Source organism: Lynx rufus, unplaced genomic scaffold, assembly GCF_022079265.1.
Source record: "Lynx rufus isolate CCGP_SWC_20201006 ecotype Redwood Valley unplaced genomic scaffold, mLynRuf1.p SCAF_14, whole genome shotgun sequence".
NCBI lineage: Eukaryota > Metazoa > Chordata > Mammalia > Carnivora > Felidae > Lynx > Lynx rufus.
In genome coordinates, this window is record NW_025814828.1 from 21,053,777 (window position 1) to 21,080,687 (window position 26,911).

Sequence of the window (26,911 nt, forward strand, 5' to 3'; positions counted from 1 at the left end):
GCTTTGTTAAGTACTATAGCAACTAAATAGATTGTTGTCCCAAGGGAGTTAAAAGCCTATGGTTTTCATAGTAAATGACCATCAATAACCAAAAACATTTTTTGGGATATCCTAACCCTCATTTATTGAGTTTGCACAGAATTTCGGGGTTAATCTTGCTACCCACTGGATGTCACTGTTGCTGCACCAAAAATGTCAAGAATCCAAGCATTTTTTCAGTCCCCCAAAAGACACACGAGGAATCGTCAATTAGGGATATCGGTGATAATGCTGTGAAACGGAACAGAGAAGACCAATAACTGGGTTTTCGGGTTGGTAATTAAAAGGTTAGTCAGTATCATTCTTGCTTTTCGCCACAGTGACAGTCGAGAATACACTTTCATGTTGAGACTAGAGACTTTTGTGGAGTGACCCGGTGCTGTCTTTGATATCACGGTGGTGTTTTCATCATTCTGAAGCAGGGCAGATGTTTTTACATCTGTTCCTTCCTGTCCCAATGAGGGTTGAAAGGAGTCTTGCTTGATTGAGTCCCCTTAGATAAGGAATATGGAAATTATATTTTTAACCTCGGTGTGACTGGACTGCTGAGTACCAAGTAGGAGAAAACATCTTTCTTTTGATTGTTTGTGAATGCTTTCCACTCCAGTGGTAGAGAATTCATCCATATTAGAGCTGTCAAATCTTCTCGGGAATTAACAATACCTTTTGTTGTTATTTTTCTATTTTTCTCATTTGTTTACCCTGGGCAGTTGAAATGCTGTCACTTCGTGGTGTATAAAAAACACGACAGAACATTGGATTCACAAAGAAGTTATGGGTCTTGAAGTTGATATACAGTTTCCAAAGAATGAAGAGTTATATGGAGTTCACATAGGAGAAGATTTGGTTTTAAAATATTAGAATTGGAAATGAATATATTTACCTTTATATCATACAATGGTCTTGACTGAGTAGTATTGACTTTAGCTAGCTTGCTAACTATGCCTTATTTAAGCGATTCAGGGAGAGTATTATGCAAACTGCTCAACTCCTTGAGAGCATATTGTTTTCTGTTCCTTTCAGCATCTCCAGTGCTCAGCATGGTGCTGATCATGTGGTAGGTATTCAGTAACATTGGTTGCACTGGATTTGACAACATGCTAAGCGAGGGACTGTGAAGATAGAATATTAGATGTCTCTTGTAGTTTTGGGAGCTTATGATCTAGTTGAGGAGAAGGCATACTGACCCCAAACAGTAGAAGAATCCTTTTCTAGCAGGACCATTCACAAGAGCACATGGGTATTGGCTTGATTAGTTTGTGGGACTTATCTGTGCATCCAGTCAGGGGGGAATTATAATTTAGAGAAACAACATGTTGAGAGGCGACCCTGGATGAAAACATCAAATTCCTCTATTCTAAAATATATACTGTATTTTAAAATATTGTCATAGTTTATGTGCGCTTCTTAATGTATTGTCTTTGCTTGACTCTTGGAAGTGTTAAAGGGAGAGATGAATTGTTTAGGGTCTTGCTACTCAAAGGGAGGTCTGCAGACAGCAGCACTGGCATCGGTGGAGAGCTTGCTAGAAATGCAGAATCTCAGGTCCCACTCAGACGTACAGAATCGGAATCTCCATTTTTTATATATAATTTATTGTCAAGTTAGCTATCATTTAGTATATATGGTGTGCTCTTGGCTTCAGGAATAGATTCCCGTGATTCCTCAGTTACATACAACACCCAGTGCTCATCCCAACAAGTGCCCTCCTCAATGCCCATCATCCATTTTCCCTGTCTCCCCAGCAACCCCCCGTCATCCCTCAGTTTGGTCTCTGTATTTAAGTGTCTCTTATGGATTGCCTCCCTCCCTGTTTGTAACTACATATATATTTGTTTTCTTTCCCTTCTCCCATGGTCTTCTGTTAAGTTTCTCAAGTTCCACATATGAGTGAAAACATACAATATCTGTCTTTCTCTGATTGACTTATTTCACTTAGCATAATACCCTCTAGTTCCTTCCCTGTTGTTGCAAATGGCAAGATTTCATTCTTTTTCATTGCTGAGTAGTATTCCATTGTATATATAAACCACATCTTCTTTATCCATTGATCAGTTGATAGACATTTGGGCTCTTTCCATAATGTGCCTATTGTTGATAGTGCCGCTGTAAACATTGGGGTACATGTGCCCCTATGAATCAGCACTCCTATATCTTTAGGATAATTTCCAAGTAGTGCTATTGCTGGGTCATAGGGTAATTCAATCTTTAATTTTTTGAGGAATCTCCACACTGTTTTCCAGAGTGGCTGCACCAGTTTGCATTCCCAAGTTTCCTCGGCAGTTCATAGGCTCATTAAAGTTTGAGAAGTGTGGATTTATGGGATCCCTTATGTTAGCAATAGGTCAAGGAAGTGTGGAGGCCTTTTTTTTTTTTTTTTTTACAAGAGAACAGAGGTAAAGAACAATAAATACAGCGTTGTTTACCAGGGAACAATTAAGGTTGGGAAAGAATAGGAATGTTGTCAGTGAAATTTTTATGAAGCAGTTTGGAAAATGCTCACCAGTACATTGAGGAAACTTTTTTAAATTGGCCAGGAAATGGGAAAAGTTCAGACTGATCCTTGCTCCTCTCCAGCTGCTTAATTTCCATAGGAAGGCTGTTCTGTTGATTCTCCATTATCAAATGAGCCTTGGTGATTTTTCCTTTTTCTCCACCCCCTCCCTCCACCCCAGGGCAGTCCTAGCCAGAATTTTGCTTCATTGCCAGACACTTTTTTGGGCGATGAGGTTCCTTACTTTTTATTTAAAAAATTTTTTTTAAAAATTTATTTGTTGTTTAGAGACAGAGAGAGACAGAGTATGAGCATGGGAGGGGCAGAGAGAGGGGGAGACATAGGATCTAAAGCAGGCTCCAGGCTCTGAGCTGTCTCCACAGAGCCCCATGCAGGGCTCGAACCCACAAACCATGAGGTCAAGACCTGAGCTGAAGTCGGATGCTTAATCGACTGAGCCACCCAGGTACCCCTGGTTTTTTTGGAATGTTTTTATTTATTTCTGAGAGAGAGAGAGCGAGAGAGCGCAAGCAGGAGAGGAGCAGAGAGAGAGGGAGACACAGAATCTGAAGCAGGATCCAGGCTCTGAGCTGTCAGCACAGAGTCCGACATGGGGCTCACACTCATGAACCACGAGATGGTGACCTGACCATGACGCGTAACCACCTGAGCCACCCAGGCGTCCCAAGGTTGCTTACTTTGTACAATAACATTTTACAACTTAACTCACCTCCTCCCTCAGATTACTTCCATAATGAGAGGACCAAGGACCTATGGATTTTGCAGAACCTTTGTTCGACAAGATACCAATGGGGGTCATGCACAGATGGGCTAGGATGAGTCTAATTCATTATTGCACACACACTACAGATTTGTTTATTATTAATGACATGGCAGACACTGTTTTTAGCTCTGGAACTGAATAAAGCAATAACCCCACCATGAGGGAGACAGGAATTGGAAGATAATAAATATTTATCACCAAATCTCTCTTTCCTAGAACCACAAATGGAGGAGGAAATGAGCATCTAATTTTTTGGAGAGCCAGTGCCAGGAAAACAAAAGCTTTTTAAAAAAATTTCATTAATCAAGCAGATTGATTGCTGTGAGTTCTAGAAATCTCAATCCAGTTTTTTAATAGAGGGAGATGCAGTGATTGAGTGTGGTTGAGGCACTCTTGGAGACCTGCAATCTTGGCCAGATGCCTCTTGGAAAAATGACTGTCATCTATCAGGAGTATTAAATAATACAATCTGGTGGCTCTGTTCACAGAAGAGTATTGTTTTGTTTGTTTTCCTGGGCTAAATACACAGTATAGCAACAGAGCCACAAAACTGCATTGTCTCACACAGCACGTGAGTTTGTATTTCAGGGAATTTACTAATACATTGGAATTGTGTTTTAAAGATTATGTATAAATAGAGTTTCATTATGCACGTGTTGTTGTTGTTGTTGTTTTTGTTGTTGCTCTTTTTTAGTATGGTATAGTGTCCTTGAAGGAGTCTAAGGCAAGATCCTCAAACTGTCAGAAGATCAGCTCCGCTTCTCTACGACCAGGAACCACTTTCCTCCATTTATGCATTTCATTGCCATTGTTTCATGCTAAAGAGGGAAAGACAGAACTGAGATGTGCTTCTAGTCCTCTCATTGTAACTAGTGATCCATGTGACTTTGAATAAATTGTTTGCCCCTCCGGGCCTCAGCTTCTTTGTTTGATAAGTGATGGGATTGAAAAAGAAACTCCTTGAGGCCCCTTCTTATATTGAAATTCGGGCGCTCCAACTCCATTGTTAGCCTTGGTTTTCTTACCTGAATTCCCATGTAATTTCAGCATCAAGACCGTCACAAATACATGTTTTTTTTGTATTTGTCATATATTTGTAATCTTACTCCTTTTTATCTTTTTATTGACCTGAGCTACATTTTACCTTTGTTTGCTATTATTTGACGTTCATTGACAAACCATGAAATGGCTGTGGTTTGGCACGTCTCAGTGGATACATAATTTTAATCAAGGCAAGCAGCACGAGTGCAACCCGTATGTCACAGAATTTTCTTCGCGGCTGTGTCTGTTGGGTGCTGTGTGTACTTGGTTCGGCCTTTGGGGCTAGGTCCTCATTGAATGAGGAAAGAATCTTGAGGAAGTTATCTGATAGCTTCGTCCACAAAGGAGTAGGAAGACAGAAGACATGGCTGATAGAGAGGGGATGGATACAAAATCCATTAGTTCTAACCATCTCTTGTTCAGGCTTTGTGGTCTAATGGCTGTCCTAGGTGTTATTTGTAGACATGTCTTATCACAGGGAACCTTTGTCTCAATGCACCAAAGACAAAGATATATACCGCACACATTTTGTGTACCAGATTAGAAATTGTCAATGTACTGGATTAAATGATCATTGGGCTAGATTTCATGGGGTGAATGAACTACTCTCAGCACAGCAGATAATGCATTTCCCATTTTCCTAACTTTGTTCCTGACCAGTAAGATGCTATTTAATGCCCTGGAGATACAATTTACTAAATGGTACACTAGTAGTCTGAACAAGTTAATGCACCTCTCAAAATGTCTACCTCATACCCAGGGAGCAACTAATTCCTTATATTATCCATCCAATATATTATAGAAATGTCAGTATGACCATCACCATCAACATTTCGCTCTTACAACTTCTCTTCACCTTTGTTACACAATTAAGATAGGATTTGCTCAGCCCAAGAAAGAGGCTCATTTGTAGAAATAAGGCATATCTATCCCTATGGATTGGTGGGAATTGAGCTAGAATTATAATTTTTAATAATGTGCATATTTAAATGTCCTAACTGTTTGTGACCGTAGTACCACGAAAGAGTATTTAATGGCATTATCAATGATGATCATTGGACCAAAATGCGCATCTTTAATGGTACATTTTCGTGGTTGGTAATTTTAAATGAATTTATTCTTCAGCTTGCATTCAAATACCTGTACAATTCTGGACCAGCATTCTGTGCAGCCCTTGCATTTTCAAGATTCATTTTCTAATCAGTGATATCATTTACCTCTCTCAGATGCTAGGCCAGCAGTAATGGAGCTGAGAGAGTCGTTAACTATGACACTCTGCCTTTTCTCTCATCTTTCTGGGAAAGGCAAGAAAAAGAATTGCCTTAGCATCATCTCTCTTCATCCAAAGAGGAAACAGACGCTAATCAACATTCATTCCTGTCCCCACATTCAGCAGCTCAATAGTCCATAGTGTCACAGGGCTGTCATTTGGGCTTCCAATCATGAAGTCTTCTTACAAGAATGGCCAGTACCTTTGGTGTGCATCCCCGGTGTGTGCTCTGGTGCACTGCCCGGGACCATTTCACTTCTCCAGAAGGGAGAAATGATAATGATGGGCAAAGTGGTGGCATTTCTCTTTAAGATTCCCATCATACAATGTGACTTAGAGCTTTGCAAAATGCTAGACGGTATGCTCTGTTTTTACAACGATGAAATCAATATGTTTGGAAAGATTTACATTTTCATCAAGGAAAGGAACATGGCAAAGTTAGGCTTCTAGCAATTTATTGCAAGTGACAATGTTGGCCGAAATGATTTAAGGAATTGAAAAATCACTGACCCTTTAATATGCTTTAGGAGAGCAATATTAGAAAACCAGATGAGATGATAATCTGTATTAATTTATTGTCGTCTAGCATTTTTTGAGAGTGCATATAGAAGCCAAATTTTTATGCATCTTTAAGTCATTTGCACATTGGCGAAATGTATAAATTGGGAAGGGCAGGACCATGAGATTGACAGTGTCTGTTTAACTCTATCTGAGGTAAGTTTGATCTTGTCTTGTCACATCTTTCACATAAAATCTGACTGTTCCCACGTATCTTTCACCAATTTTTAGTGGTAACCAAGGAAACACAGTAAAGGAGACCATCTCTCCAGGGATTGGCTCACTAGAATTTCTACTTCTGCTAGAATTTCTGTCTTCTCATAATTCTTACGGTTACATTAAAAGTTTATTTTTGATTTTCACCTTTTGGAAAGACCACGAGAGGGCGTACAAAATTATTGTTTTAGAATAATTTTGATTTTGCCAAGTACTCTGTCATCAGGTTGTTCGTTATCTGACACTTTTAGAAGTTCAAGCGACTACTTACTATTCATCCTGATAGAAGGGACTAGAGACATGACTAACAGAAAACCACACATAACCCACAGATTATTACAATTTGGTTTTTGATGAAAACTTACAGCCTTTTCATTTAAAATGTTTTTTTTTTATTTTTTAAAAAAAAAATTTTTTTTTTCAACGTTTATTTATTTTGGGACAGAGAGAGACAGAGCATGAACTGGGGAGGGGCAGAGAGAGAGGGAGACACAGAATCGGAAACAGGCTCCAGGCTCTGAGCCATCAGCCCAGAGCCCGACGCGGGGCTCGAACTCCCGGACCGCGAGATCGTGACCTGGCTGAAGTCGGACGCTTAACCGACTGCGCCACCCAGGCGCCCCTAAAACGTTTTAAATAAGAGGTCTGGACGTCCACCAATACTTGCAATATCTTTTCTTCCATCTCAGGTGAGGCTTCCTTCTTGGGGTTTTATGGTACCGTATACCATCTATTCATAGTTCTTAACGTGGTGCTTTTCATCTGTTGATTACCGTCGGTCTCTCCTTCATGAGGGCAGGAACAGAGTCTGTTTCTGCTCATCATTGTGTTCCCTGTGGGCTTAAGCAGTGCGTGGTACACCGTGGACTATCGATCTTTTGATGAATGAATGGAATGAACACAGTACAGTCATCATATTTCATAACAATCTTGTTATAAAATAACGAGAAGACATACTTTTTAGTAAAAAAAGTAATTATTTCTTCTTTTGGTTATCAAATGATTGAAGACATTTTAGAAAATGTAAAAAAGAATATTCAGGGATGTAGAAATTAGTATTTTGGTGTATATACTTCTAGTAACTTCTCTTTACCTGTATTCACCCATATGTAAACATGTTACAGGAAAAATTAATTGGATTCAGTATTAAGTTGAAAGCAAGGAATGAAAGGGAAGTATAAAAGAGGATTCCTATAATTATGGTTTGAGAAAATGGATGGGTGATGGTACCATTTGCTGAGGTAGGAAATACTTGAAGAGAACCATGTTTGAGTATGCATATGTGTGTGGAAGGAAGGGCATGGGAGGTCCTGAGTTCAGTTTTGGACATGTAGAGTTTGAAGTACATTTCAGACAACGAGGCAAAATATCAGGTAGGCGGATTTATGTATACACAGCTTTGAAACCTACCGTAGCTCTGGACCAGAGATAGAAATTTATGAACTGTCTGTATGAAGATGATGATCAAAGTCATGGTTGTGATTTTACCTTGAGAGAACTGGGAATACAAGAAGGCCCCAAACCACGTCTTGAAGAATCCAGACATTTAATGGCTTGGCGGAGGATAAACTATGGAAAGGAGACTTAGAAGTAATGAACAGAAATATTAAGAGGAAAACAGGAGAAGGGAGTGTGCTGTGGAAGCCAAGGACAGAGAGCATTAAAAATTGATTGGATCACAGTGTCAGGTGTTCTTGAGATATCAAAGAGAGTGAAGACGGAAAAATGTCCCCTTTGGGTTTAGCAATGTGGATGTCATTCGTGACTTTAGTAAGAGTCGCCGTGTGGTAGCCAGGTTAGTATGCGTGTGGTAGCCAGATTTGAATGAGTGTAGTAGCCAGGTTAGAATGAATTGGAGAATGACGAGGAGCTGAGCAGGTGGAGATCACACATGTAGACAACCCTTGGGAGAAGTTTTGCTTTGAAGCAGAAGATGGAGATAGGTCACTGTTTACTTGGAGGATATGGTATAAAAGGAGGCATTTTTTTTTAAATGGGAGAAATTTGAGCATATTGGAGATCTTATGGGAATTGTCTGTTTGAGGGAGGAGGTTGAATATATAAGAGAAAGTAGGAATAATTGAGAAGTAAGTTTCTGGGGGTGGGGGCAGAGGAAAATGGGTTCCAAAGCATCAAGGGATTGGCCTTACCTGAGAAGCAGACGTCAGTCGTACCGTAAAGGATCAGGTTGGGGAAAGCACTCAGGATGGGCACAGATGTCTGTAGGTTTCTACATTTGGTAGCAGAAAGTTGAGGGAGTTCCTGTCTAGTGGCCTCTATTTCATGTATAAAACAGTGGGTGATACGATGTTCTGAGAGTGAGGGGGGAGGTAATGAGTGTTGCGTTAGGGGAGCCCCTGAAGTTTGAGGAAACAAATGCTGTGGAGAGTGGAATGAGCTGTGGAAGGAAGTGTGGGAAGCCACGGCTCCTTTTCACTCCATGTTTCAGACATATTGAAATTTCTCTAATCACTGCACCCCACTCTCGCCTCTTCTCTCCTGAACTTTCACCTATGTCGTCACCCCTGCCTGGAACACTCCTGCCACCTTCATCTAATGATTTTTAGTCATCCTCTAGGTCTCAATTTAGATGCCCCTCCTCTTACAAGCCCCTCCTGCGGTTAGGTAGAAGAGGTTAGCTGCCCTGGGTATGTTCTTCTGGGGCCATCCTTACCTTGTTCCCCGTGGCCCGTGTTGTTGTGGTTGCTTGTCTAACTGGCCACCTCTCCTACTAAAAGGTCAGCTTCCTGAGGTTCAGGGACCACATGGTTAGGAATGATGATAACATGGTTAGCCCTAACCTATAACCTATAGCCCGTGGCCTGTCACATAATAGGCACTTGAGGTAAGGTTGCTGAATGACTGCAGTGAACTGACTGTCTTAAGAGAATTGATCACGTGGCTAGAAGGAGGGTGGCACCTGTCTGGAGGAGAGGTGTGGTCTGTTACAAGTGCCGTTTCATTAACTTAGGTACTGGCCACTTGGCCGCAGAGGCAGGAAGGAAAATATCAGAGAGATGACAGATTAAGATTTATTCTTCTCTCTGGGGGCTTGGGTGGCTCAGTTGGTTGAGCGTCTGACTTCGGCTCAGGTCATGATCTCGCGGTTCGTGAGTTCAACCCCGCATCGGGCTGTGTGCTGATAGCTCGGAGCCTGGAGCCTGCTTCAGATTCTGTGTCTCTATCTCTCTCTGCCCTTCCCCCTTGCGCTCTCTCTCTCTCTCAAAAATAAATAAACATTAACAACAACAAAAAGATTTATTCTTCTTGGGGTGCCTGGGTGGCTCAGTCAGTTAAGCATCCGACGCTTGATCTCAGCTCAGGTCATGATGTCATGGTTCGAGAGATCGAGCCCCACATGAGGCTCTACGCTGATGGTGCAGAGCCTGCTTGGGACTCTCTCTCTCTCTCTCTCTCTCTGTCTTTCTCTCTCTGCCCCTTCCCTGCTTGTGCTCTCTTTCTCTCTCAAAATAAATAATAAACTTAGGAAAAAAAAGTCTTATTCTTCTCTATGTGTGGTAAGTGCTGGGGGTGGGGGACACCCATCCCTGCTGTTCCCAGCTGCCTTAACAGCCTGATAGTGCTGCAAGGGGGCTGTTGTAGGTGCTAGGAGGGGGGGGGCACTGGCCAAGAGGAACACTGTCATTCCCAGTAAGGCTCTTTGTATGGGACCAAATGTGGTTGTGAGTCTTGGTGACTGATTTCGACTCTCTTATTTAATGTTGCTCATTATTTCAGCAACCTGAAAATAACAGCTGGACTGTGTGGGATGAAAGCAACTTTTTAGTGCAGGCAAACAGATCATGGCAGTTCTCTTGGAGAAATATCACTTGTTAGTTTGCAAAAATAAATCTGCTTTTTTGTCCTCGTTCTTAAAAAATGCCAAATTGCAAGATGTGCGTATGTGTGTAAGATGAGGCCAGGACAAATTTAAACCGGAGGAAATGCTTTACAGCTAGGCTGCCTCCTTCCCCCTCAAAGGCTGATAAGCACAAATGCCATTTCGGCACTGGATTTATGGTTACTTTCGTGTATGCCCTGCAAACTCACTTATCTTCAGGGGATACTAGTTCATGGAGAAAACAAGTTAGTACTGGGAGGTTCAATTACTCTCCTAAAATATCAATAGCTTAGCAGTAAGAAAGCCAAAACAACAGGCCCTTTTCTATATTGGATGTATTCTCAAGACATCTATAAAGGCTTGCTACAAACAGCAAGAAAGTAATAGCTATGAATGTTAGTCAGTGGGAAGGATTGGGAATGGAGGTCCCTCCTCCCAGTCTCCAGTTTGAAACTGTGACTGGTGCTCCATCACTCACAGCGGGAGTTCCTCCACCTGCATTTCCCCTTCCCTTTGTTTTAATTATGACTCTTATTTTTCATGGTGCTGGGAGCATTTTCCAGGTCTTTGGTATAGGATTTCTGTTTTGTCTTGTTTCTGCGGTGACTGTATTCCTTTAGAAGACCCAGCTTTGTGTTTCCTAAAGAGCACCTGCTAAGCTGGGGATTTTAGTGTCTCCTCGTCTGCCTTAGTCCTCTTCAGCAACACAGTAATACAATCAGCTGAAAATCCCCTAGGCTAACTGCATTTTTAGGGTTTCTGTTTCATTCTAAGCTGCTTAGTAAGTGTATTTTGGGGGACGTGGGGTTGATTACTGAAATTCCTTCTTTGAAGGTATCTGCCCGCACTGGTAGCTCCCCAGTGAGTTCAGCGTATGGTGAGGATGTGTGTCATGGGAGGCAAAGTATCTGAAAAAGAGCTTGGCTTTGGAGGAGGCCTGACTTTGCCTTTGAGAATACATGGGTCATTGGGTCTTTCTCATGGCTAAAAGAAATTGATTTTTAATGTAACACTAAGTGTTTCCATTAGTTACTTTCATATTTGAAAACAGAAAACAGGGAGAAATGTGGTAAGTCATACATATATCTGGTGTGCAGTTACACAGAACTCTTACATTTCAAAGAAATTATTGACCCCCAAAGAAGTTCTATAGAACAAGCCCTCCTTTTTAACCTATAAATAGTGGTTGAGAAGGGGACTTTGGGGTTAGAGGATATAGGTTCTAGCTATTTGGACTTGGGCAAGCCATTTGACTCTCTTAAGCCTCTGTTTGCCCATATGTAAATGGAGAAAATAACAGTACTCAATGTATAGGGTTTTTATAAGGATCAAGTGAGATCATGCAGTTAAAGTTTGGCACACTGCCTGACAGTGCTGAATAATTGTTCATGCAATTTAACAGAACTTTTAGCTATTTTTTTCTCCACTTGATCTTAGCCAAAAGGCTGAGAAGCGATTAGCTAGTTTTTTCTAATCCTCTTCCGAGGAAAGTAGATCCAGTTATAGAAACAGCTCTTTGTTTTGCTACACACCTTGATAGTTTGGGGTAAGCAAGTTTGTGATTAGAGATAGAGAGAACTGAATTCCACTACCCACTCCTCTTTCTCACTCGATTACTCCTTTATTTGTTTTCATAACATGTATCACTACCTCTTGTGGGTTAAATTGTGTCCCCCCCAAAAGATATCTTGAAATCTATGTTAATTTGCTAGGACCTGCTGTAACAAATACCATACACTGGGGGGCTTAAACAACAGTTTGGCTGGAAGTCAAACTTCAAGATGTAGGCAAAGTTAGTTTCTTCTGAGGAGTCTCTCCTTGGCTTGTAAATGGCTCTCTTCTTCCTCTTTCTTCCCATGGTCTTCCTTCTGCACGTGTCTGTATCCTGTCCCCTCTTCTCATAAGGACACAGGTCATACTGGATTAGGGCCCACCCCAGTAACCTCATTTAACCTTAATTGCCTCTTTAAAGGCACTCTCTCCAAATACATTCACATTCTGAGGTACGAGGGGGTTAGGACTTCAACATAAGAATTGTGGGGCGGGGGACACAATTCAGCCCATAACAAAGTCCTAACCTCTGGGTACCCATGAATATGACCTTATTTGGAAATAGCACCTTTGCAGATGTGATCAAATTAAGATGAAGTTGTACTAGATGAGGGTGGGCCCTAAATCCAATGAGTGATGTTCTCATAAAGAGAGAGTGCTACAGAGACACAGAGGAGACATACAGGGAAGAAAGCCATGTGAAGGCAGAGGCAGAGATTGTAGTTATATTGCCACAAGGCAAGGAATGGGAAGGATTGCTGACCACTACCAACAGCTAGAAGAGGTAAGGAAGGGTTCTTCCTTAGAGACTTCAGAAGGAGCATGGCCTGGCCGAAATCTTGATTTCAGACTTCTGGCCTCCAGAACTGTGAGAGAATAAATTTCTGTTGTTTTTAAGCTATCTAGTTTGTGGCAATTTGTTATGGCAGCCCTGTACAGCTAATACATTATCTGATATTTTATATTTGTTACTTGTCTTCTCTATCTTCCACTGGAATGTAAGTTCCATGAAGGCAGGGACTTGTCTGTCTTGTATTGCCAGCATAATGGATATGTAATGAATGAATGAGTGAATGAATGAGGGAAATTTTCTTAGAAGAGGATGAGGAACAGAGATGAGAGAAAGAAAAAAGGGTAGGAGACACTGAAAAGGCAAACGATCATGAGTCTCAAGTACAGTTGACCCTTGAACAAGATGGATTTGAACGGCACAGGTCCACTTATATATGGATTTTTTCAATAAACATATTGAACAATTTTTTGAAGATTTGTAGCCATTTGAAAAAATTTACAGATGAGACACACACCTAGAAATAGTGAAAAATTTAAGAAAAGGGTCTTATTTTAAGAATACAGCATATAATACATATACAAAATGTGTTATCAGTAAGCTTTCTGGTCAATAGTAGGCTGTTAGTAGTTGAGTTTTTGGGGAGTCAAAAGTTATACATGGATTTTCAACTCTGAGGCAGGTTGGTAGCCCTAAGCCCTGCATGTTCAAAGGTCAACTGTGTACTAATCTAATACTGGGTGGAATTCTGGTGGAGCTGGTTAAGGGGTTGAGTCCAGGTTTATATGGCAAGAATTAGAGACAAAATATGGAAATTGGGGCCACAGGGACACTGGGAGCTTAAACCTCTAGTGAACAGAAAAGGAAGGGATTGCATTGGACTTTCATGGGTCATAGAAATAGCAAGGCCCAAACCAATTACACCTAGATCCCCAAGGAGCAAGAAGGCCAGCTGACATCTGGTTTACAGTTAAGACATGTAGTCTCCTAGATTTATCCTTCATGTCTCCTACATTTTCCCATGACGTATATCTTTTTATCAATTTCCTCTGACTTTGGGGGAAATTTTTCAAACTCATTCTAATTCTCTAGTTTAGTTCTCTGCAGTAGTCCATCTAGCTCCAGTATATTTTATTTTCATCAGAAAGCAATCTTCCTTGACCTTAGGTGGTTCTGTTTTTAGAAGTGAAATGGCATTTCCAATTTTAATATAAATCCAAAAGATAGATTTTTATATTATTCTCCTTTACTTTTTATAAGAGGTTCCTTAAAACTTTTTTGTTCCAAATCCTTGTAGGGTCTTTATATTTTGGCCTCTTGACTCTCTCTTCATCCAGTAAGAGTTTTCCATTTGTTCTTCCTGATATCTATGCTTAACAATTACTGGGATTGACATGTGTGTCCCAGTGTAATGTTTTAATCTAAGACACAAAGAAAAGTTTATATTTTCTATTGTTTTCCTTTGATAAATAGGGATTTAATTTTACTGGAGGGAATAAAGGAGACAGACATGGGGCAAGGAAGCTGCAATATAATGATGTATAAGAAATATATATTTGGTCGTTCAGATGACCAAAATATACTTCTCAGATATGTTTGGTCTTTATCCACAGTTCCTGAAAATGCTCCAGAGCCATGAAGGTAAAGTAAGTGTTTTATGATTAATGAAACTGATTTTTAGACCCCACCCAAGGTGGAGGCTGGTTAGTAGGAGGACCAGCCCTTTGTCTAACTACTTTTGTGGAGGGGAGAGAGGCTGGAGGTTGAAACAGCCAGTGACCTGATCAATCATGACCGTGTAACGAAGCCTCCATAAAAATTCAAGAGGACAGCTATTTGGTCCTTTTTTGAGAGAGTTTTACATAAACATTTTTATGTGCCACTGAGCTGGGCTCCAAGCTCTGCGAGGACAGATGTTCTTTGTTCGGGACCTTGCCCTGTGCATCTGGCTTCATCTGGCTGTTGAATGGTATCATTTATCTTATCCTTTAAAAAACTGGTAAATGTAAGCATTTCCCTTAGTTCTGTGAGCTGTTCTAGCAAATTAATTGAACCTGAGGAGGTCACTGGAACCTCCAATCTGTAGAAGGTTGGTCAGTAACACAGGTAACAACCTGGGGTTTGTAACTGGCATCTGAAGTGGGAGATGGTGGGCAGTCAAGGATTGAACGCTTGACCAGTGGAATCTGATGCTCGTGTCAGAATTGAATTGAATTCTCAGACCCTCTGCTGGTGTTTGAGATTTGCTTGGTATTATGTAGGAGCAACCCCCCCACCAAATTGGAATTGGGTCTGGGAACTCTAAAAGAAAAGCAAACTGCTAGGCCAAGTGTTTTCTCTTCCATGTTTTTTGTAGCAAATGGTGGGTCCTGACCCACTTCTTCCAAGATCACAGTTGTCCTTGTTAACATTCTTCTAGCACAGTGCCCTTGCTTTTCTCAGCCCCTTTGTCTATCCAAGCTGAGCCTGATAGTGATGTCCACTGGTTTCTCACTGCCCCACATACAGCTACTTGCATACTTCTGGAAATGCTTGGGTTTTCTCGTTCTCGTGTAGTCCATAGTTTACCTTTTCCCGTTTAGAGCTGCTCTGACTTTGGGAGCTTCTGCGAAATTGTATCCATTATTTCCCATATATTGGCCCACTGATAAATCCTTTCCTTAACCCAGTCCCATCTGCATAACATGCCACCCTTCCATGTTTCCCAGGATTGATACAGATTTTCTCATATTTTCTATTTCTTTGATTATCATAGTAGGAATTTGGGAGAGAAAGAAGTTAACTGCTTAGCATCAAGTTGCTATCTTGAAACAAAATTGAGAAAATGATAAGACAACTGGAGATTTTACAGAGGAGGTGGGTCTTAGAGGGTGGAAGGGGGCACACATGATCTGGGGTTAGAAAGTTCTGGGTTTTAATCCCAGTTTGGCCTTTTTTTGGTTATGTGCCTTCAGCTGTTTGATCTTTCAGTGTCAGTGTTTCTTTCTTACATCTCTGTGATCTTTAAGAATGGAAAACATTTGTCTAGACAGAAAGGAAGAGAGAGAGGGCATAAGTTGTTGAAATCAAGAACAAAGGCACAGACATTGGAATGAGGGTGATCTATAGGGATAAGAACAAGGTGAGATATTGCAAATGTTGTGGTTGACTTTTCCACAGCCATTCCCTCTTTTTCCAGGCCAGAAGACACAATTTCTTTTTCCAGGTGTTTATGTTCCTTTATACAGCCCTGGTGGTCCCTCTTCTCTTGCCAAGTTTGGATATAGATATGTGATACAATAGCTAGGGAGTCATGAGGGGACATTTTGGGGACTTCTGGGAAAGCTCTACTTGTCTAAAAGAGAACAAGAGGCAGAAATGCCTTCTCTTCTTGCCCTGGTCATTGCTGTGTGTGATGTCTTGAGCAGAGGAGTGTGATCCTGAGGACAGGCTCTCTGATGAGGGTGGGCTTTTGGGTTTGGGATTTTAGAGAGGAGAGGAAGAAACCAGGGTACCTGATGATGTTGTGAAGACACTGAATAAATCTTCTAATTTCTGTCTCTCTAGACTTCTTCACTTAAGAAAGCCAATGGAACGGTGTGGATTTTCTTTTTTTATTTGTAAGCCAAAGCATATAAAATAATGCAAGAGAGATGATTTGATATTTGGCTGGCCTAGGAAATAAATGTGGGTAGGGCAGAGGGACGAATAAATACCATTAAGAGCTTTAAAGACCAGATAGAAGAGTTGAAGTTTGGTGTGGTAGATCACAGAGAGCTGCAGAAAGCTTCTGAATAAACTGAAGTTGGTCGATGTAGCATTTTAAGCAAGATTTATTTGAGAATGAATGATATGATGCCTAAAGTAATGAGTCAAAGAGTGTGGACTTAAGACTAGCTAAAAAATTTGGCAGTGGGCCGAGTGTAAAACACTAGGCACCGCGCCAGAGTGTTGTATGAGGGGAAATCGCTGTATTCTTTTGCTTTTGTTTTTCCTTCTTTTCTCTTTTCTCCTGCAAGGCCTGGTGGAGAAGAACTTCCTTTCAGTGAGACAGAATGTGTATTATTTGGGCAAAGTCTTCTGTATAAGAGATGTTATTGAGAAGCAGCTTGCTGGCTTATCAAGAAGAGAGATAAAGGAATGGGAGATGGAGAAATAAGGAAGAATTCTTTCTGAGATACCAACAGCAGGGTGCCTGGCTCTACCGTCTGAACCTGTTCAGTGTGCTGCATTCACTGGGATGGCAGAACCAAAGGGGAAGGAGAAATTGATACTCCCTGATGGCAGTTGGGGGCATCCAGCAGCATGACATCTGCTCCTTAGCTTGAGAAGCCTCTCAGATGGGAGCATTTACTCTATAGACACTGGACACCTCCATGCATACTGACCTGTGTGATATCCTTTTCTAAAGAAAATATATTTCTATGTAATTCTTAGCTCCACATGACAGCCTATAAAATAGAGTCCTATACTCCGGTGCCACATTAAGCTAGTCTGATACTTGAATATTTGGATTTAAGATAAATTAAAATAGCGTTTCCATTGTAAAAATGTTCACCAACAGGTTACTTTAAATAGTAACTTCTTCTGGTGTACGTTAGAATATAATTACATTTTCAGTTGACTTTACTAGCAACATGCCTCTTTTGTAAACTCCAACTGCAAAGAAAGTTATTTTCATGCTTGGTAAAGACGCATTGTTCTAAATAATGATTACAATGGAGAAATGAGAAGACACACACAGCTTTTACCCAGCAGGGAGTGTATTTTGAGACTCAGTAAATTTAAGCTAATCTGATTTTTTTTTTTAAAAAAGCACAGTTTCTTCTCTATACAAATTGTATCAGTTAGAGATTGCATTTGGCAGAAAATCCCAGAAGAGCTGACAAACAGTGGTTTAACAATTAATGGGATTATTTGTCTGATGCTTCAGGAGTGTGAGAGGAAACAGCTTGAGAAGAATACCATCAAGGAAGGTAATTCTTCCTGTCCTCTGGTAGCACCCTCATAACCAATGGCTGTTTTACTTTGAGCACTACCAAAGATCCAGACAAGTGGAAGAAGAAAGTTGGAAAGAAGCACCAGTTGACTTTTACTTGTGTTTCACTGCATGCGACTGAGTCCCATGGTCACTGCTAGAGGTGAGAGAGTCTGAGAAGATGAGTTTTCAGCTGTCCTGACTTTATAGTAAAAGAAGATAAGCAATAAAGGGTTGGAACGATATTGAACTGGACAATTCACAGTTGATGGTTCGATGTGTTAGTTACTTTGAGAGAAGATGGGATGTCGTACAAATTTCAGATGGCACACTGGCTAGATTTTGACGCAGTGGCCCTTAAAATACACTTATATGGTGTATTAGTCTGGCGTTGGTCAATAAAACAGAACTATTCTAAATAATTTGGGAATAAAGTGGTTTAATCTAGCAATAAGAGCTTAGATGAGTATTGAGAAAGTGAGAACGAAGGTCAGGAAGCTGTGGCCTCCAGGAGGCCAACAAAGCAGACCATGGAGACTTCAGCCAAAAGCAGTGAAGTGAGTTTGTCTGAAAAGCTTTGTGTAATTAGTGTGATCCTCAGAGTCTCTGAGAAGCTCCCATCTCCTGGCAGGAGCTACGAGGGAAGGGTTTTCCGGGGGAATGGGAGCCCTGAACACACAGTTTTGCCCTGCAGGAAAAAGACAGTGGGGCAGAAGTACTCCGGATATTTTGTTTCTCCTGCCCTCCAGGCTTTGCCTGTGCCTGCCATTGGCTGAACTAAGCCAGAAAAGCCGGTTGCCTGCAGGGCTCTGCCTCTCTGTGATCTGGAACACAGCAGGGAAGTACAAGAAAGGGATCTGAAAGCAAACAAAAAATGACTGGTACAGTATGTGTATGTGCGTGATGCTTCGGGACCTTCAAGGGGTCTATGTGAACTGGCATTGTGTCCTGATGCTTCCACATGCCCTTTACATTTTGCAGAATCCTGGGGACCTAAGTTTTGACCTCCCAGGGTCATGTCCTGGCAGTGTTGTGGCTCGGCTGTTCGACCCTGTGTTCGGTCCATGCTGTTTTTACGTTGCCCTTGTGGCCCAAAAAGCCAGGCTCTGGTAGAATCAATGCTTAGCAAGAGCGCACTTGTGCTGACTCTGTTGGTCCAGTTTGAGTTCCTTAACAAGTGGGGTAACTTGCAGAGATGAAGAAGGATATTTAAGATCTAGAGACAAGGGCTATTTCAGTTTTCCTTTAAAAAATACCAAGGTAGATGTAGAAGTTTTAGTATCGGTTGGGGAACAGGTCCTTAGTCGAAGAGTTATTTGATCTGTTGAAGAATTTATTATAAACTTTGTAATACTGAACTAAGTTTACTTAGGAATTTAGATGCTAGAACACTGTATGCACCTGGGGAAGTTGATCTCTGTGGCATTGCCAAGCGCTTCAGACTGGTTTTCATCATTTATCTTAACATCTGTAACTGGCAAAGTGATTTTATTGACTGTCTTCATGCTAGGTTATCTAAAGGCAGCAATATCTGATTTTCCTGGTGAGCATTCTTAATGTTCAACTTGTCTTTGGGACATGTATGGAATGCGAAATTGGAATCCTGAGCCTTGTTGGTAAGTTAATTCATTTACACTCAAATTCAGCTTTACACACGTGTCTGTACATTTGACAGATGCATAAAAACATCCTATAGTACATTATGGTAAATGAGATAAATCAGACAGAGGAAGACAAGTACTGTATGATCTCACACTCATGTGTGGAATCTAAAAAAGCCGAACTCATTGAAACAGAGGTAGAGTGGTAGTCACCAGGGGCTGGGGGCGGGGTAGAGGAAGTGAGGAGATGTCGTTTAAGCGTACAGACTTGCAACCAGTAAATAAATAAGTCCCGGAGAGCTAATATACAGCATAGTGATCATAGACAACGATACTATAATATAAATTTCAAAGGTACCAAGAGGCTAGATCTTAATTGTTCCCAGCACAAAGAAGAAATGATCATTGTGTGATGTGATAGAGTCGTTAGTTAACGCCACGGTGGTAATCGTATTGCGGTATATAAATGTGTCAAATCAACATGTCACACACCTAAACTCACACAATATCATATGTCAGTTGTATTTCAGTTTCAAGAAAATGGCCTATAGTGGATAATGTCAGTGCTATATCCAGATGCAAAGAAAACTCTTTTAAACCTTTAACCTCCAACTACCAGCCCCTGTGGCTCGTTCTCTGCAGCCTGCCCCCAATTTTGCCGCTCACATGTAGAGAGAGAGAACTGCCTGGGAATTTGTGTTCCCTGGGGTGGCTCTCAGCTTGTGGGGGCTAGAGTTTGAATACACAGGCTCCCTTACCTCTCTGGTCAGGGTAACTCAGGAGGAACTTGGGCCCCAGAGTCCCCCTGCAGGATCAGGCTGATGTGACTCTCTGGAACCTGCTGGAGACCACCTCCTTGTTTGGCCTTGGAATTCCAATGACTATGTGATCGATTACTGCAATGACTCAGCAGCTGAAAACAACAGTAATGTTTTGATACACAGTTTCTGAGGGGTGGGAATCTGAGAATGGCTGAGCTGGTGCTTCTGGCTTTGGGTCTCATGGAGTTGTGGTTGAGCTGTCAGCTGGGACTGTGGTCATCTGAAGCTGGAGAGTCTGCTTCGGGGGTCGTTCACGTGGCTATTGGCTGGAGACCTCAAGCCCTTGCCTCCATTGTGCCTTTATGCAGGGCTGCTTAGTGCCTCAAGACATGGCAGCTGGATCCTTTCAGAGCTAGTGAGAGCGAGAGAGCGAGAGAGCGAGTGAGAGTGCACGCAGGACCAAGGTGGCAGTCTTTTATACCTTAATCTTGGAAATGATACACCGTCACCTCTCTTGTGTTCTGTTGCACATAGAAACCATCCCTGGTACACTACGGGAGAGGACTGTCCAAGGGTATGCATGCCAGGAGGTGGGAACCATTGGGAACCATCTCGAGGGCTATCACAGTTTCTTTTCCTTCCCTGTTTCTTGCTCTCTCCTCTCCTTGACTGGTTTCCTATGGCAGCTTTTTCTTAATAAATTACTTATACACTAATTCTTGTCTTAGGATCTGTTTCTGGGGAGGCTGGCCTAAATTCATGCTAATTGTTTGTCTAAAACAGGGAAGCAAGCTACAGTCTGTGGCCCAAATCCAGCGTGTGGCCTGTTTCACTGCAGCTTGCAAGCTAAGCATGGCTTTAATGTTTATAAATGAGTGAAGAAATCAAACGAAGCATATTTTTTTGTAAAATAGTAAAGTTTTCATAGTATCTGGAAATTACATGAAACTCAAACTTCATCCACAAATAAGGTTTTACTGGAACATATTTCTTTATGTTTTGCCTGTGGCTGCTGTCACACTTCAGTAACAGAGTTAAACAGTTGAGACAGTTGCCACTTGGCCTTCAATATTTGTTCTCTGGCTCTTTACAGAAAAAGTTTGCTGAGCCGTAGTGTGAAGTGAACCAGCTTTGTGTGGTTTGTTCCATTCTGAGCATGCTCAAGGCTTTGGCACCACTGGCCTAACTTGACCATCAGTCTGTAGGTCTTTCCACTGTCCTTTTGTCACTCCAGGGAGAAATGAAAATGAAGTATTTAGGATTTTCCAGCCCCACTCTTCTGTAAGGTGAGGGAAGGGCTGGATCTTTCTGTTGTGGGGGTCTCATAGAAGAAACAAAGCTCTTGCTCAGTTTTCAGTGTGTGTCAGTTGTCAGAACACTGAAGGACTCTGGCTTGATTCTGAGAAGAGGGATTTTTTTTTTTGTTATATTAATAGGAATTTCACATAACTTAGAGAGCAACCCTTCAAATATCGTTGATTTTACCATTTCATGTCCTGAGATTTATTTCTAGAAGGAGGTAGAATTTGATGGCGTTGGACCTTGGGGAAATTTGGTGATAATGAGATGCAATCCGATATCGGTGTCTGCATATTAGGATTATAGACAAGGGGTAAATTAGCCAACTGAAAAATGTGTTATGTCAATAAGATGCTCGTTCGCATTCATTCTCTCAATATCTTCACCCAGGCCTCTGAGGCAGGTGAGGCAGACTCAGTTCCTATTTTACTGATGGGGGAATGGATAAAACGCTGGATTAAAACTTAGCTAATTACATGGTGGTGAAGCTAGGGCGAGAATCTAGACCTCTTGACTTTTAACCAGTGTTCTTTCTACTCAACCACTTGACTGTTCACTGTGCGCTGAGCATTGTATGAAGCACAGTGGGGACTTACAATGAAATAATACTTACAATAGTACTTACATTTAAATGCCACTTTAAACTCCCCCCTCCCACAAACATTTATTTTCTCCACTGAAATTAGTATATATTAGATTACTCTTGTTCATGCTGTCTTATTTAGAGGCTGTCAAGTGAATTTCCATACTCTTGAATTTCACATTGTAATCGATGTAACACAATTGGTATCTAGAGGAGAAACCTTTTATCTATTAACTCCTCCTTTATCGGTTCCGGGTTCCCTATGAAATCGAGCTAACGCAAGAAACCGGTTGTAATTGTAGGCTTTGACTAATAACTCTATGTGCAAAGGATATTTCAGACACTTTTAAAGTTAAAATGGGGAAACAACTTCTTGGTTTGACACATCATATGGGTTTTCAAAGGATGAGAAGCAACAGTTTCAGTGACACTGGAAAAAGTGCTTCACGGGAGAGGCTCAGGGTGAAAGCTCGCCTCATTTACCTACCTGGTAAAGAGGGAAAGCAACGTAAAGAATTTATCTCTATAGTTTATCTTGACATTCTGAAGATGTGCAAAATCTTTTTTCTGATTATAAACTTAGTATGTGCTCATTGTAAAAAATATGAAAACTGCAGAAAGTTGATAAGTCTTCTCCGTGGACTACCCAAGGGCATTTGCTATAGATTAACATTTTCGTGTATTTCCTTCTAGGTAGTTTTTCCTCTCAGACTATACACACTTGGCTGAGTCGTTGAAGTTGTCTCTCCTAGGTTTTAGCACACAGAGTCTGCTTGGACCCTGGGAAGAAAAGCTGTAATGCCTTTCTCTCTTTTACAAGAATTTCAGTCCTTGTCTAACAGGAAGTACTTTTTCACCGAAGACGGCCTCCCATCATGTGTTAGTATTTTATGCTTACGAAGCATCGTTTTTCTTCTCTTTAGGATTAAGAGTTCTGTAAGATGACTAGAGAGGTCATTCTTTTCCCAGTACCGCAAGAATACTTTGGACTGACAGCCCTGAAAAGAGAATAAAACCGTTTATTTTTTTGTTTCTTTTTTAAGTTTTAATTTTAATTCCAGTATAGTTAACATACGGTGTTATATTCAGCTGTACAGTATAGTGATTCAGCACTTCCGTACATCACCCACTGCTCATCACAACAAGTGCTCTCCTTAATGCCCATCACCTATTTCACCCGTCTCCCTCCCTGCTCCCCTCTGGTAACCATCGGTGTGTTCTCTGTAGTTAAGAGTCTGTTTCTTTTTCCCCCTTTGCTTATTTGTTTTGTTTCTTCAGTTCCACATATGAGTGAAATCATATGGTATTTGCCTTTCTCTGACTGACTTACCTCGCTTAGCATCATGCCCCCTAGCTCCATCCATGTCATTGCAAATGGCAAGATTTCAGATTTCATCATTTTTTTTTATTAAAGCCATTTTTAAAAATTTTATTTTGCCTTTAATCCCACTTAAATATTCTGTTGATGCATTTTGAACTTCTTTTATTTTCATAGTGAATCATTTAAAAGAGAGATCATCATGGACTTTTCCAGAATGAATGGCAAATTCTCTCCTTTGTAGGGGCTTCCTTTTTTAACTACTAATTTTCTTTTATGGTCTCTTATAAATATTCAGTGTGTTGAATTTTTTATTTTTTGCATAGAAAATCAAAGTCAGTGTTAGGGGACACACATACATCTGCATACACACACACACATCTTCCGTATAGTGTTTGCGCGGTTGGTGGCCATGATCTGATATTCCTAAGTATAAACTCTTTGAAGCCTGTGTTTTTTAATAAGGCTATATCCCTCATTTTGTGTATGAGGTTCTTAAGAGATTTTCTCCCCTCAATCCCCACCCCTCTATGCACTTCCATGGAGGGTAAGCATCTATCTTTCCTGTTTGTGAGGACATGTATCACCGAAGATCACTTCACCAATAGCATGGCAAGGATTCTACTGCAATGCAAAAGAGTGTGGTGGCAAAGTTTGAAAAACTTGGGGCAATAATTATGGATAATTACACATGAGGGAAGAACTCACATGTGTCCTTAGGCCTTTGAGGTATAGATGGAAGGTCTCCAATAGTTTCTATTATACCCCCATAAGGCTTAGTGTCAGCGTGACTTACAAGTGCCATTTTCTTTGGCTAGCATTTCCTCCTCCTCCTGCTAGTGGTCTTTACTCACATGGTTCCCATCATTGCAAAAGAAATATCGAAAGACAAATGTTTGAATTCACATACTAATTTAGTGAAGCAAGATGAAGACTCAAATGAGTGTTTGTTTGACGTTAGTCTTTTACGGTTGCCAAGCCATCTGCCTCATTCAGCAATGGTCTCATTATTTTTCCAGCTTATTCTGCATTTTGTTGACAGATTTATTTAATGGATTTTTCAGTTGCTGTTTGCCAATCTTGCTCCCTCTTTCCGAAAGCACCCAACACAACAAGAAATTATCTGTGATGGTCTTCCTGCATTCAGATACTGTCCATAGGAGCCAGGTGGAGTCAGTTGGGAAGTCAAGATACTACTTTAGATGGAGACGTCTTTCAAGGAAGAGAGTTGACAGTTTAGTCTGGGAAAGAAGCTCTCCGGAGGTCGTTCTGCTTCATGTGTGTGAGTTGTTTCAATAGCCGGTGAGTCCAATTCTGTGGAATAAGTTGCCGACATCTTACTAGCTTTGTTAGCCCTGGGTCCTCTTACAGCTTAGGAGTTAGTATCTTACGCCTGCCTGAGCATGTGACTATGCTGGTTGCTAGAATCAGGACAATTATATTTATCATCTGTAGAGGTATTTAAAATATTTTAGTATTGGGGCACCTGGGTGGCTGAGCCGGTTAAGCATCTGTCTTCAGCTCAGGTCATGATCTCACAGTTCGTGGGTTCGAGCCCCGCATCTGGCTCTGTGCTGACAGCTCAGAGCCTGGAGCCTGCTTTCAGATTCTGTGTCTCCTTCTCTCTCTGCCCCTCTCCCACTCATGCTCTGTCTCTGTCTCTCTCTCAAAAATAAACATTAAAAAATTAAAATATATTTGTATTGACATTTACTTATACCCCATTTACTTCTAAAAACGTACTAAGACAGGTCACATGGAATCAAACTGAAAGTAGGATATTTATGAGGAAAACATAGGATCCCCAAAGTTAGAGAGGTTAATTAAAAAACAGTAATTTAAAATTATTATTAGTGACATAAATTTGGAAGTTAAGGATCTGTGACACACATATGATAAACTTATTTCTGAAAAGGATAATTTAATACAAATTGTTAAAATAGATTTAACGACCTCTCTGAAACCTTATTTACAAGGTAGAAATGGGGTATCATAAAGCGAATGATGGCTTCCATGGGAGAGATAGGTGTCGTTTCATTTATACTTTCCTCCTGGAGGAGGCCAGACAGGAAATTAATTCTCCTTTAGGGAAAGGAGGTCTGAAATGGTGGAGAGTTCCCCACCCCCTCCACTGTCTTCCCTCTGGACAACTGAGGGAGGCAAAGTCAATTGAAAATGGAGAAGCCCATATTCTCGTTATTTTCTTTGAGAGTGATGTTTTTGCGGTTTAACAATTTCTACCTCAAAACCCACAGATCTCTAGAGAGTCTTAAGTTCTCCATCATGTATATCTGATGGGGTACTAGTGAGGGAGAAGTGATTTTGGATCGAGGGACTTTTGGGGGGAAGGATAACCACTGCTGGGTGTCCTGAAGATTGGGGCTTTGGAGAGTCATAGATCATTAAGAGGACAGGAAATGGAAGAAAAGGAATGGGTTTGCATAAGAGCAGGATGGGGAAGAGGTGAAAGGAAAAGTGATTTAGAAAGGAAGGAGAGACTCCCGTGAAGAGTCTGCTTTGCACTTTTGCCTCAGGCCTTGGAGAGAGAGAGCTGCATTTAGTCTTGTGTGATACTGAGAATGTGCTCACCGCGGCCCTTTGAAGAGTGCCAGAGGGCCTCCACCTTCGCACTGTGAGGCAAATTAGCCAGGTGGTCAGCCGCTCTGTACAGAACTGTTCAGAAAATGAGGTGGCTCAAACCAGCCACTGGTTGTCTGACTGTATTTCCTGGAAATAGATTCTGGCAGTCTTTGAATTGGACGAAGACCCCACATTGGAAAGGTGTCAGCAGCCCGCGTGCACGCTGCTTAGCCCCTTCCTTTCAATTCGGGAGCCCCGGGTGACCCGCCTAATACGTTATTACTCTCAGGCATCAGTCCAACAACGCAACGCCTGATGGATGAAGAGCGTTAGGGTTTTGACAGAGGAGTAGCCTCAGTACTGCTTACGTCCGCTCAAGAAGCAGCCTGGACACCGCCACCCCTGGGAGCTCAGTGAGGGAGCTGCGGGCTGATGATCTGTTGGCTGGCAGCACCAGTGCCTTGCTGGATGCCGCTGGTGGACTTTTGAGCACAACAGAGGCTGTGTTGCTTAAGGCTGTTTGTTCGTGGCTCGCCTCCCTGTATAGTTCTCTTTCTCATGCTGCGCAGTTGTTTTTATTCCCTCTGCAGCCAGAAACATACAGGGATATGAAACAAAGTTTTCTGGGTTTAAGGGAAGAATGAAGAGTGTCACTTGGGAGATTGTGAAAAAAATATCCAAGTAAAGCAGGTCTCATCACACGTAAGTCCTAAGCAGTACTCTAAGGGCTGAGAACAGACCATGTTTATCTTCACGTGACCCAGTTTTCCGTGTAGTTTGTGTTTCAGTTCTGGAACTTTATATAAATTCAAGAAGAAAGAAAGAAAAGAGAAAGAAAGAAAGAGGAAAGGGAAAAAAAAAGAAAAGAAAGTCTCTGTCTCTATATATGCACACATATATATGTATATGTATGTATATATATACATATGTGTATGTATATGTATATATATATGTGTGTATATGTATATTTGTGTATATATATGGACTCATACACCTAATTGAGTTATGGAGTCAGAATCGACATACATTACATCCAGAATAAAAACTGAATTTAAAAAACCAGAGGTTTTCAGACTATTTCTGCTTTATGTCTATATTATATTCATATAATATATGAGTTGGTAGAGTGAGGTATGTAATGTCTGACATGGTGGAGTGGGGAAGGAAGCCCTACCAGATGGTGGCACCATCTGCAAGAACAAAGCTCTAGGATCTTTAACTCTTGAGT